Below are 13,738 nucleotides of genomic sequence, written 5' to 3'. Positions count from 1 at the left end.
ATAGTAACTATTAAAACAAAACAAGACTTTTTATTTTTAAAAAATGAACTGCTTTGCTTCTCCCATAATTGTAATATCTTAACTACAAATCTATAAATCATCTCAAAGAAATGACATGCATGAACTTGATGGACTTTGGAATGTGATTATGCATGCCTCAATAAGAATTTTCTTACTTTCTGTATATAGACACTAGGGCTGGGCGATATGACAAAATATCATATCAGGATACTCAAAGATACTCAAAGATATACAATATATAAAGTATAACAGCATATACAGTATAATAATAGGCAAATGTATAACAAATGTATTAAAAATTATAATTCAATTAAAAAAAACAGTAACAAGAAACATTTTACAATATAAAATTAAGTGGCTTCCAGTCAGTTTGAAATGATGACAAAACATATTTCAACATCTCAGAACAGTGTGTTATGGATTAATTGATCATATCACCCAGCGCTAATAGACTATCTAATCTAACAGATAGCTCACTACACACTCAATGTTTGTTGTTCGAAAAGACTTTAATTTATGGTGTGAACAGCCACCAAGCAAATACACTGCCCGATTCGTATTTTAGACTGTGATGATACATCTAAAGTGTAAATTTATCAATAATGCAAGTGCATAATGTAAACTTTAAACACACAGTATTATCTCTTGTACCTTTAAATTCTAATTTTTGCACATTAACTTAATATCTCTTATACCTTTACCTTTATAGTATTTAGTGTTTTTTTATGTTTTATTCTATTATATTTTATTTTATATTATATTATATTTTATACCCTTTTTAAATTAAATTTTATTTAATTTTTTTTATTACCTTATTACCTATGCTTGTGGATACTGCTAGAAGTTGTAAACTTATTGGGATGAATAAAGTATCTATCTATCTATCTATCTATCTATCTATCTATCTATCTATCTATCTATCTATCTATCTATCTATCTATCTATCTATCTATCTATCCGTCTGTCCGTCCGTCCGTCCGTCCATCCATCCATCTATCTAATCTGCGCTCCTCAGCCAGTGCACCACTACATATTACATACGGGTCTGAATGATTAAATAAATAAAAGAAGACAGAAGAGAAATACGTAACATTTCAAACCAATGACGAGTGAATAATGTTCTGTGTTATTGTTACCATCCTCCACTGGAACATTCCTGCACCACCCTCGCACTGGTCTTCATAATGGCTCGATTATGACGTGCCGTCTACTGAACTGTCTGATTCTCTGTGATAACTCCACGACAACATGACTTAATTACAGCACATTTTCCATCTCTCAGGTTTTCCATACACATCACACACTGTACGCATCCTGTCACATGAAAAGCTTACACTGCATCTTTACAACTGCATTATCTAATTATTAGAAAGTTATACAAATTAAAGTTTGTTAATTCAAATGAAACTTATAATTACATTATATTATATTGTATTATATTCTACTTCTGAGAGCTTACTATAACAATGTGTAATTCTGAAGGGCTGTTTTTAAGTGTTCCGTTTCAGTTGAAACATTTTCTACATTTCTAGTAATTTTCATTAATGTTATTTTAAATTTATATATATATATAATGTCTTTTATTAATTAATTTCTTTTAATATTTTAGCCATGTTTGTATTTATTCTCTATTAGTTTTCTATCATTTTTTAAATTTTAAATGTAGAGCTATTCTATGTACATATTCTACTTTTGTTTCAGTTTTATCTTTAATAACAACAACAACAACAATAAAATTTAAAGCAAGTTTGAGAATGGTGAAATGCTTCCCCAATGCAGTCATTAATTTTTATACTGTGCCAGACAACACATTCTGGGTAAATAAACAAATAAAAAGAAGATCGGGTAAGTGAGTCGGGGAAAGACAAGAGCGCTAGGCGAATAAACAGCGAATGCTCTGAGGAGCTGAGCTCCACTGGACCATCATGCAGTAAAAGGTCAGGAGAGACGGGCTGGGGATGGATGAGATAATACTCCAGTCTCATGGATTTAGATGTGAGATCAGTGCAGGCAAAGTGATCTATGTTTGAAATGTCAGCTCTCACTCCTACACACGTCCCTACAGCTCAGCATTAAAGCATTACGGCCTCTGTCCTGAGTGGCGGTCAGAGAGAGCTGGAAGGGGTGTGGATTCCTCCGGCGGAGATGATGCTCGGATAATAATAATAACGCTTCGAGTGATGTATGAATGATAAAATGAAAGCAGACAGCTATTCAATATCACAGGATTCAGATCTCTTCTGACACAATATACTCGTAACAGCATATCGTGAAGTGCTTTATTACTCTTATACCCTAGCAATTCAATCTTTTACTAAGTTAGAAACCTGCTGTATGTTTTACCTGTTTATAGTAACTGTTCTGACTTACGTTATAGCAGCTATAAACAGACATTCTCTCATTAGAGTTTCTATTTTCAATCTCATAAAGACAAAAAAACACAGCTGCAAATCACAGGCTAATTCTTGTTCTAATACATTATCAATTCTGTAGTACCACCTCATTCACAGAGACTTGTACAGCGGACCCTCTACATAAACGGATTAAAAATGTGTGGAATCGTAATATGGCCTCACAGTCACTTCATGTTCACTACAAACATGTCCGCATTTGCTAAATAGTGTCTGACGTTTCTTTCCGAAAGGCAGGATCAAATCAAACAATATACTGAATGAATAAAAGTAGCTAAAAGAATGTGAAGAACCCTTGGCACCTGGTGTGAGTGTGTAAAAGCTGTAAAGGGGTTGCTCAGGGCTGGTGTGTTCTCTTTTGGTGCATGTGTGAGCTTGAGTTAATCGTACACAGCGAAGCTTTGGTGTCGACTTGTTTACTGCCTGGTCGTAAAAGTAAAAATGTGCCAGTCTGGCATGTTAAAGAGTGCCTCTTTATGTGTGCTGCTTGTGTGCTTGCGTGTGTTGGATTATACTCGCTGAAAAGGGAGTGAAAATTTATACCTGAATTACATTTTGTTTCTACACTCTGTTCAATATTAGCTACATTCTCAGCGAACACAACCCGACTTTATGAGAACATCAGAAGCAAACAAGACTCGGCAAGTTAGTCTTGTTCACTCAGACCATAACGTATGTAGGCACAATGTTCTCTTTGTAATGTCTATTAATTAGAGATCACACACACAGTACTAGCTAGCAAAAGATCCAAACACTGCTAACACAAATCATACCAGTTATCTAGCATGCACATATAAATATAGAGCAGACTTGCATGTAGGAGAAATCTTTATTGAGATGTTAAAGTCTTTTTAATGTTAAAGTCTTTTTAAAATATCTTACTAGTAATATTAATAATGCATCATCAATGCTTATTCTGGACACCCCAGCTAGCTTACAAGCCATTCTGCTATGATATGAATTTGAATAAGGAGAGCATTAACAAGCCAAGTATCTGTTTATCCCCCGTTAAAGCTTACTCGTTAACAATGCTAGTCATTTTGAATGTTATCCATCTCTATATCCGTCTCTAGCGATCTCTGAGTCATGCTGCCATCATGTGCTATTAGAATTAAAGTTTATATAATTTCTAAACTTTAAACTTTCACAAACATTCCCTTCAAATCACAGTTTTAAACTGGGAGGGATACTTTAGCAAAATAAATAAAATATACACAGCTGTTGTTCTGACTCACAACGCAGCTGATCTAATTACAAAACTAATGGTAATAAAAAGTAGTGAAAGTCAATACCATTTTCATACAAAAAGCACATCAATTTCTTAATGTAATGCATACAATTTAGTGTCATTTGGTCAGCCACCTTTAAAATGACACTGGGTCAACTAAATGAAATCGTCTTTGTTTCCTGTAGAACTGTTACATATCACGCAATATCCTAAAGGGTAAAAGGTGGAATTGTAGCAGAACGCTGAGAGTTATGTGGTTAATATATTTACAATTCTAATTTAAAGGAGCATCATAAGCATAAACAATCAAATATTTCATTCTATCCTTTCCAGTAAACACTTTCTCCTGGTCCGGGCTGCGGTGGATCTGGAGCTTTTCCCAGGGACACTGGGCACAAGGTGAGAGAACTGACCGTCCACTAGGCACCATGCACAAACACAATCACACCTAGGGGCAATGCAGAGTAGCCAGTACACCTACCTACATGTGTTTGGAAGATGGGGGGATGACTAGCGAGCCTGGAGGAAACCCACACGAACATAGGGAACACAGACAGCAACCCAAACTAAAGATTGAAAAGGGGACTCAGGAGCTGTGAAGCAACAATTCTATCTGTTGCCCATGGGTATTTAGGGTGAATATTTTAGGTGATATAAGATAAAGTGGTTAATGAGGATGAAAGAATGATTTCCATGGTTGCAAACTATAACTATAACTATAGCACACAAGTAAACATTAGGCACCAGACATGGCCTGGCTTACACAGACTATGTTTGGGGCAGGAGGGGAATTGCTGTTTTTTCCCCAAGAATATTCTTCTGTGGCTATGAGACAAAGAGAAAATACTGTACATTTACACTGCCATGCTAATAAAGCTTGATGAATTGAACTGAACACCTTCATCAACCATTCTTTTCTATGCACACTGTGCAGGTTAATAACTTCAGGTTAATAAGCTATTTATGCATAAATTATTTTTGGTCAGATTAAAATCGCTCTTTTAGCTTAAACACGAGTAAGAGAGAGAGAGAGAGAGAGAGAGAGAGAGAGAGATGGACATATACCTTAGAGTTGATGTTAGGATCTCTGACGACTAAACAGCTGCGCGCGCTCCGACTCTCTGACTCAACTGACTCCTCGCGCTTCCCGCTAAACGATAACGGCAGCAACGATGATGAGATCCTCAAGGCGTTCAATTTCTGTTTGATTTTTCGTTTCATTTCTTCCACCAGCGAAAGCAAAATAAATAAAAGCAGCAGCGTGAAGTTATCGTGTCGTGAAAGTTTGGAGTGAAGGCGAAGTTCACGCGCAGCAAAGAAAACAAGAGTGTCCACCTACCGACACCCTCCTGCGTGCGCGTGAGAGACAGATACTGAGAGAGAGACTGAGAGAGAGACAGAGAGAGAGAGAGACAGAGAGAGAGAGACAGAGAAACAGATAACTGGTCTATTAGGACTAGCCTCTCTCTCTCTCTCTCGCTTTCTCTTTTACAGCTCCGTCCATCTCTCTGTATGTCTCTTTCATTGCTCTCTCTCTCTCTCTCTCTCTCTCTCTCTCTGGGTGTGGTGCTTTATTTCACAGGCTTTATGGCATGGTAATATAACATGACAACATGACTGAAACTAATTCAAAACACAATATGTGCAATATCATGCATTCATCATTCTTTAGCATCCTTCTCCTCCAGATGCTTCCTCCTACTCAGAACAATCACATTAAACAGAGAAAAATCTCTCTCTCTCTCTCTCTCTCTCTCTCTCTCTCTCTAAATCACATACATTGTCACACATTTCTATGGCTTTAATTAGGCTTGGAGTGGAAGTATCCCTGTTTGTCCTTTTGCCCATTATTCTGTCCATAATTGATCAAGCTTGACATACATACATACATACATACATACATACATACATACATACATACATATCAACACCTGCCATGTGGATAAGTTCAAAAGATATTATCTATATATTTAATAGTATAAAATTTCTAGCTAGATGCACAGCTGGTCGCCTCATGGATATATACACCGACCAGGCATAATATTTTGCTGCCAAAACAGCCCTGACCCATCATGCACTGTGTATTCTGACACCTTTCTATCAGAACCAACATTAACTTCTTCAGCAATTTAAGCATCAGTAGCTCATCTGTTGGATCGGATCACACGGTCCAGCCTTTGCTCCCCACATGTATCAATGAGCCTTGGCTGACCATGACCCTGTCGCCGGTTCACCACTGTTCTTTCCTTGGACCACTTTTGATAGATACTGACCACTGCAGACCAGGAACACCCCACACTTTTTTGGCTAGCACATCAACTTTGAGGACAAAATGTTCACTTGCTGCCTAATATATCCCACCCACTAACAGGCGCCATGATGAGGAGATAATCAGTATTATTCAATTCACCTATCACTGTTCATAATGTTATTCCTGATCGGTGTACAAAAGGGTCACAGGAGCCTATCCCAGCACACATTGGGTGAAAAGCAGGGGTATACCCTGGACAGGTCGCCAGTCCATCGGAGGGCCACATATAGACAGACAACCACACACACTCACACTGACTCCTATGGGCAATTTAGAATTACCAATCAACCTAATGTACATGTTTTTGGACTGTGGGAGGAAACCGGAATAAACCCACACAGGCATGGGGAGAACATGCAAACTCCACACAGCAAGGCCCCTGCCTGTTCGAACACAGGGTTCAAACCCAGGACCTTCTTGCTGTGAGGCAACAGTGCTAACCACTAAGCCACCGTGCTGTCATGTGGTGTATATCACCACACTTTATTTGACAATACAGTGCTAATATTTGTTTATATCAATACTTTTTTGTTGATATTACCACATTATATTCACTATACTTCTGGGGTAAAATCCTCTTTCGTCACTCATGAACACTACATGTGAAAAGTAATATATGACCGTGACTAATCTGAATAGCACAAACATTTGTTAGCAGTTATTTCAGCGTAGCAAATTCAAAGCAATGATCTAAGTTGGACATAAAGGCAGAGCTGAGATCTGCTAATCTTTGATGTGTTGCAGTGGGATGCAAAAGCTCAGTTCTCTCAAAAGATGTGATGAGAATGAAAATGTTGGTCTCTTAAAATGGGGTCAGTGGCCAAAATGTGAAACCGTGGCATCTTTATACTAACTGCATGTGGGTGTTTTCTAGTGTCTCAGTGTAATGACATGTATGCTGGGCCACTGTGTTGAATAAATATTCACCCCTTTTGGACTTCTTTACATTTTGTAGTGTTAGAGTCTGGAACTGAAATGGACTTAACTGGTATTTTATGTCATGAATCTACACAAAACAGATATTTCATTGACATAATATTTCATTTACAAAATTATTAACGAATGTAAAAAATTGTGCATAAATATTCATTCTGTTGCTGAAAAACACTTTTGGAAGGATACAATATATTAGGAAATAATACTTAGCTTTTTAATGAATGCCACATATTTTCATTTGATGTATTAATGGCTGTGACTTTCATTTTATCACTCTATTTTCATCCTAGCAGAAACATAGATTAGCTCTTTGTTCGAATATTTTTTTTATTTAATCAATTTTTCCATTTCATAGTAATTCTAAATACATATTGTGAAAATGTGTCATAGCTAATAATGTATCTTAATAATAATAATAATAATAATAATAATAATCATCATCATCATCATCATCATATAAACTGAACCGTAAAAAAAATTAGCTATTTTTTTTAACATGAATGGGATCTTGTCTGTGCCTCAGCAGAAATATGGAGACGTTTCATGAATTCTTATAGTGGAGTGGTTTCCTGAGTGCCAATCTCTGGGCAATTTTTCCATCCCAGGTGCCAGTCTCTTTCAGTGTGAACTGTGGTCGTTGGGATGTCATGCCTGTTTCACTGCTCGGAAAAATGCCTACCATCCAAACACACACTCATAACTACACACACACACACACACACACACACACTGACACACACACACACACACACACAGACCATGCCGTGCCATGCCCACTGGAAGCCTGTGTGCTATGTGGCTGATGCCCAGGCTTGCTGCCCACACCCAGCACCAGTCAGACTTGCTCTGTTCACAAACCCAGCCTAGCAGCCCCAAAAGAGCTGTTTGTCCTCTAACTCAAAATTTTAACAGGATAACAGTCTGTGTCATGAATCAGAGGCAGGATCTGATGTAAGTGAAAATATTTCTGATGAGCTATGTTTTGGCTCTGATGGTCAAAGCTGCCCTTTAGTAAAACACTGGAGAAAAATAACAAAGCAAAAATGGTATAATGTCCAAATGTTTTCGTGTTTCATTTCATTAAGATATTTTAAATGCCTTGAGTTTGAACTTTTATCTGTTTCCTAATAGCTGGAAATAGCTGGAATACATTTACCTTGTTCCTTAACATAGCCTTGAAAACTGCAGACTTTCATTTGTCATAAAACTTACTGACTGAACACTGAAGACTGCTTCCATAAATGGAGAATAAATATCTCCTAGTTCTAAACAACAATCCTCGCCATATCAGTGATTGTAAACCGTACAAGGCCCAGTGAATGAGCTGTTACTAAACAAATGATATGAGATTGTGAACAGTAATGTGATGTCCTGTCAGAGCTGCTGTTATAGAAAATTAATCCAAATCCAAACTGAGAATTCAACACCACTGTGGTAGAATGGAATTTCATTATGATGAAATATTATGATGAAATATGAATATTCATAAACATTCTGTATTTTCACATCCTGAATTCTAGGCTTTAAGACCTCAAATGGCGTTCCACATCTGGCTGCCACGCTTCCTCACTACATCAAAGACTGTAAGACACAGAACACAAAGACGGCTTGTTAGCGCCACTCCTCCCAAATGAGCAAAGTCCAAGAGCAAATCAGCCTGGATCACCCCAGGGTTCAAAACCTCCAAATCAACCCGGATGTATCAGATCAGCCCAAGTCAGCTCTGATCACTGCAGGCTTTAACAAACTCTGAGCAGGAGGAATCCCAGAAGACTCTAGTTCTTCCCCAATTGTTCTAATCCACAGCATTCCAGGTACTCCTAGTACTCCAGTTTATCACAACTCATCCAGAATCACTCTAGACTTCCCTAATCTGTGGATCTCACTCTTGATTACTCTGAATCAAACTTAAGGTCACCCCAAAGATCCCAAGCCTGCAACACACAAAATGATTAAAGCTCATGGAATTGTATAATCCCCTAAATCATGGAGCTGGCGGACTGTAGTCTAGATGCAGAACCAGATTTCACAGAGCACTTGAAAAATACTGTAGCAGATCTGTTGCAGATTATCCAATCACATGCATTACGTAAATTATTTAGCTGAAGGCCACACATCAGACCACAGAAAACTAAAGAGCTCCAGAGTTGCCAGAGTCATGTGCTTTTTTCTTTTTTTTTTCACCAAATTGGGCTAATTTTGGAACAATGTCACAGATGGAAAAAGCAAATCCATGGCTGGTGTTTAAAATAACATCATCTTGTTTTAAAGCAAATAATCAGAATGATATCTAATCAATTTCTGCAAACAAATGTTATGGCAGACAAACTGAAAGTGAAGCGCAGACATCATCAATGTTGTACAATACTATTTATTTATTTTTACATCTGGATATATTACAAAGTTTGCCAGATGGATAGAGGGATTATGTAGTGGGTAACTATCATTTTAGAAAATGATTAAAAAGGTGTATTGCAGATACTGTGAAGCTGTTCACACCATGGTGACCACATATCTCGTGCAAAAACTGAGAAAAAGACGAAGCATGTTTCTCCTTTTCCCAATGGCTAAACTTCCTGGGCTATGCTAAGGTCAGATTATACTGAGACCTGGCAACCCTGAAGAGGTCAGTAGAAGAACAGAATACTTAAAAGAAGACAGAGATGTTCCTGCTTCAAGCTGAAAACAAATGAGTAGGTGAGGAGAGGTGTTGATCAGGAGAAAGCAGGAGGTGTTTTTCCCTTTAATTCGGGCAATCAGATATGACCCTTGTGGGACAAGTAACCCTTCTGTGAAACCTGATCCTAAATCATTGTCGCCATGGAGGTCCAGACTGTGGATGTGCAGGAACTCCCCAATGTGTCTGTATTAGTGTACTGTGTTGTTTCTGGCTGATGAATATGACTCCTGTCTCTGAGTTTCACTTCTCCTCCAGCCTGCCAGCACTTCTCTGGGGCATGACGTAAGGCTATTCATCACCACTTTTCGAGACACCACTTTATACTGGCTCAGGTCATTTATCATCGGTAGCAACGGAGGGTAAAACAGGCAACAAATAGATCATAACATCTGTAGAAAGATGTATATAAACATATGTCTCTGACTGACTGATTCTCCTAAGAATATAGAGAAAGCTCTGTTTTCATTGAAAACAGGAATTTATGAATAATTGAAGAAGCAGAGTTACTGTTACTATAATGTTGATTATTTTCCCATAACAGCTGATCTGCATGTTTTTTTATTCCTCTTTTACCACAGCAATTTGTCAGTGATTATTATTTTAACTAAATAAAGAATAGTGTACTTTGTTACACACTTATGGTTTTGTTTAATGTCGTTGAATGTCTATGAAACAAGCTAGTTCTTGTTTTCACTTATTATTATCCAAATCAGAATCCAGAAATGAAACACACATCTGTACAATGAACACTCGTGGAAAGAAGTTATATGCATCACCGTCAAGGGCGGAATTGTTGCTTCATTTCCTGTTCACACAGATTTCACTATAACAGGTCTCGATCCCTGGTGCTGGCATCATTCCTGCATAAATACTTCCTCAGTTTGTCAGCCCAACATCAGGCTCAGTCTAGCGGATAGTGTTTTGGATGTACGCGGGACGAATTAGCCTGATGTTGCTGCAGAGTTAATGTGGAGAGAGTGTCTCAGTGGTGTACTAAATAAATCTCTGGATTTACTGACTTATAGAAGCTCAGAGTAGATATGTTCCTCAGGCTATGAGGCAATTTTAGGGTTTCAATGGTCTTAGCAATGGTCTAAGTTCTGGCACATAGAATTTTGTTGCCCTGAGAAACATTTCCTTGGAAGCGAATTAGAATCTAAATTGGATCCTCGCTTGCATCCTGTCCATCTTGGATCCATAACAGAGAAATAGAACCTTATTAGAAAATGCAGGAAAAACAATAAAAACTCTGATACACAAGAACAGTATTGAAATGCCTTTCTCCATGATTGTTTGTTTGTTTATCTTGCATTGTGTTGTTATAGGTGAGAATGCGGAAAACCTCTGATCCAGGATTCAGAATGAAATGGTTTATCCGATCTAACATTATACACTTACAGGCCACTTTATTAGGAATGCAGTAAATCATGTGTATATATATATATATATATATATATATATAGCTCAAGAACTTTTGTTAATGTTTACAGCAAACTAGAACTAGGAAAAAAGGATTTTATGGCATGCCAGGTTCCTGATTTTAAATAGTAAAAGAAATTCAATTCAGTTGAAATGGTGAATGATAAGACAGTACAGATGGGTGTATGCTTGATTCAGCAGAAGCGTAGTTTAAAAAAACTGTTTATTATGATTCTCCTTTCTTGATGAAAGCAGCCTCGATGAGAAAATGTCTTTGCTGAGTCTCAGGCTCCTTCTTGCTCCACCAAATACCATTTTAATCATGTCCTTACACACCCAGTGCAGCTCATCAGGCTTTAATATCCAGCTTACTGCTATTGTTTGAAAAGTGTCAGTGACCATTTAAGTGATATTCAGTTAGCTAAAGCTATGAAAGCCATCACAAGGCTGAGCGTAAAATCTAACAATTGTTTTTTTTAGTGACGAATCAAAGCTGTAGGGCAGGAGTTTAGCGGCCACAGTGGAACAGTCTGACCTGATGTAAACTCTTTCCGAGGCTCAGGCAGATCTCCAGAACATGGAAGGCTGCAGACGATTATCTTCTTCGCTGTTCACTGGAGATTTAAAAACACAGCAGAGAAAAACCAGACAATGGCGGAAATTAGAGAGTTGTTTTTCATTAAGGAGCATTCACAGACTCGCACTGCATGTTTCTTCAATTGCACAAATCACAATGCTCTCATTCAATCACACTTCTATTCCACTACCATCAATTATCAAAGCTTAAAGCAAAAAGTTACTGCAACTGAGAAAAAAAAACCCCACAGAATAATATATTATTTATTAAAGAATGTCAGATCATATGTTTTATTCTTTTATATACACATTATATGTATTGGAAGTATTTTATACTATAAGTATTACTGTAAGTATTCATAAGGATTACTGTAAGTTTATACTATGAGTATAAAAGCATACATTTACTGTTGTGTTGTTCCATCACCAGCCTCTCTTTTTTCCCCTCTTTAATTTAAAAGTATTAAAATGTTTCCTTACAGAGAACTGTTTATGAGGTATGACAGCTGTACAAGTCCCTGTGAATGAACTGTTGTTACTATCGACATGATAATGCACTGAGCACATTAATACAAGCCTGTAGTTTACAGATGCACTAAGTAAAGTTGTCTTTATTTGTCACATATACATTACTGCACAGTGAAATTCTTTCTTCGCATATCCCATCCTTGGGGGTTGGGGTCAGAGTACAGGGTCAGCCATGATGCAGTGCCCCTGGAGAAGGGTGGGTTGGGGGCCTTGCCCAAGGGCCCAGTGGTGCCAGCTTTACAGTGCTGGGGCTTGAACCCTGATCTTCTGGTTAACAACCCAGAGCCTTAACCACTTGAGCTACCACCGCCCATTACTGTCATAGCTGCTGTTAGCAAAAATTAATCAACACTTCCTAACCAATCACAATCCAGAATTTGAAAGCTCTGTGGTATAGCCAGTTTTAATTGCTGTCTCCTAATGATTAATGATAAAAACAGAGTTCAACTGTAACGTCTTTTAACATTGATTTGGAACACTTACCTAATTAAGGTTCTGAGAATGTGGATGCTCTGCAGCAGCAAAACGTGGTAGATAATAGCTGAAAGCTAATTTAGCTGATTAGCATGTTGCTGTTACACCAAGAAAGACACTGTGACAGTAAAAAAGTGACAAAACAGGCAGAAATGTTAACATTTGCCAAAATGACTAACAGACATTTTGTATGACAAAAATGACACTGTAATTACATTTAATATCAACCGCCGACAAAAAATACAGACGTGTGCTTTGTGTAACGAAACAGCTTCTTCATATTATTTTGCAACTCTAAGTTGACAAAGTTGTAGTGAATGTGGACTTACAGGTCTTGGCTGTGGATACAGAGAGTGTAACGAGCAGGAGCCTAACGCTGACCTTAAGCAGCCCTTGAGGAGATTCACATTAATGAGTCGGTCACCCAGAGCACACTTCCTACTCCTGGCCTGCTGATGTGAATGGGTTCTTTCTTTTCGCCAGTCAGTCACACACTTCGCTGTGGGAGTTTAATTACTTTCACTCCTTTCCCTTTTCACCGAGCTCACTGTCTGCCAGGCCCACGCTGCATATTTCTGACCTGCTGCAATTTGTTTGTGTTTATCGTCATCTGAATCAACTGCTCGCCCTGTGTTCTCTGTGCGTGAGAAGAAGTTCGGGTTTTTATGGCGCCGATGTTCCTTCACTCCTTTGACACACAAAGCCTGGAATTACATGAATTATCCTAGAAGTGAATACAAAACATTTTACGTTGACATACCCAATTGAAATAATAGTCTAGGTTCTAATAGGTTTCAGTTGAAACATTTACCACTATGATAAAGTTTTGCTATTATTGCAACCTCTGAGATACATTAGTAATACATGAGTAACATCTGACTGGCTGCTTTGTTTTTAGTGTTATAGGAAAATGATCAACCATGAGGTAGTGTGATGAAGTGTTGTATGATGAAGCACATTTATATAAGCATGTGGCTTGCAACTGCACTACTGCCAGTGGCGCTGTTATAGAAAATGAATTAACACTTTGAAAATTCAACAAAAGCCAGACAGCATTAGAAGGCTGTCGTGGATATAATTTACACAGAGACTTGTAGGACATTTTCTGTGTAGGATTGGAACAAAACAACAATATGGTATAAAAATGAAAACCA

The 13,738-nt window shown here is 37.8% G+C and overlaps 2 long non-coding RNA genes across 2 annotated transcripts; one reads left to right on the top strand and one right to left on the bottom strand.

The window, feature by feature from the left end:
- The first annotated feature begins 2,805 nt into the window (after window positions 1–2,805).
- Window positions 2,806–10,435, top strand: LOC131360657 (uncharacterized). Its single transcript, XR_009205894.1, has 3 exons — window positions 2,806–3,104; window positions 3,994–4,059; window positions 8,428–10,435. It is a non-coding gene; the product is annotated as an uncharacterized LOC131360657 (long non-coding RNA).
- Window positions 10,436–11,080: 645 nt separating this feature from the next.
- Window positions 11,081–13,301, bottom strand: LOC131360672 (uncharacterized). The gene is made up of 3 exons (XR_009205899.1): window positions 12,914–13,301; window positions 12,594–12,702; window positions 11,081–11,620 (listed from the first exon to the last, which is right to left on the bottom strand). It is a non-coding gene; the product is annotated as an uncharacterized LOC131360672 (long non-coding RNA).
- Window positions 13,302–13,738: the final 437 nt, after the last annotated feature.

This window comes from Hemibagrus wyckioides, linkage group LG10 (genome assembly GCF_019097595.1).
Source record: "Hemibagrus wyckioides isolate EC202008001 linkage group LG10, SWU_Hwy_1.0, whole genome shotgun sequence".
Lineage (NCBI taxonomy): Eukaryota > Metazoa > Chordata > Actinopteri > Siluriformes > Bagridae > Hemibagrus > Hemibagrus wyckioides.
Note: the sequence above shows the minus strand (reverse complement) of the source record. Positions and strands in the feature narration are given on the sequence as shown.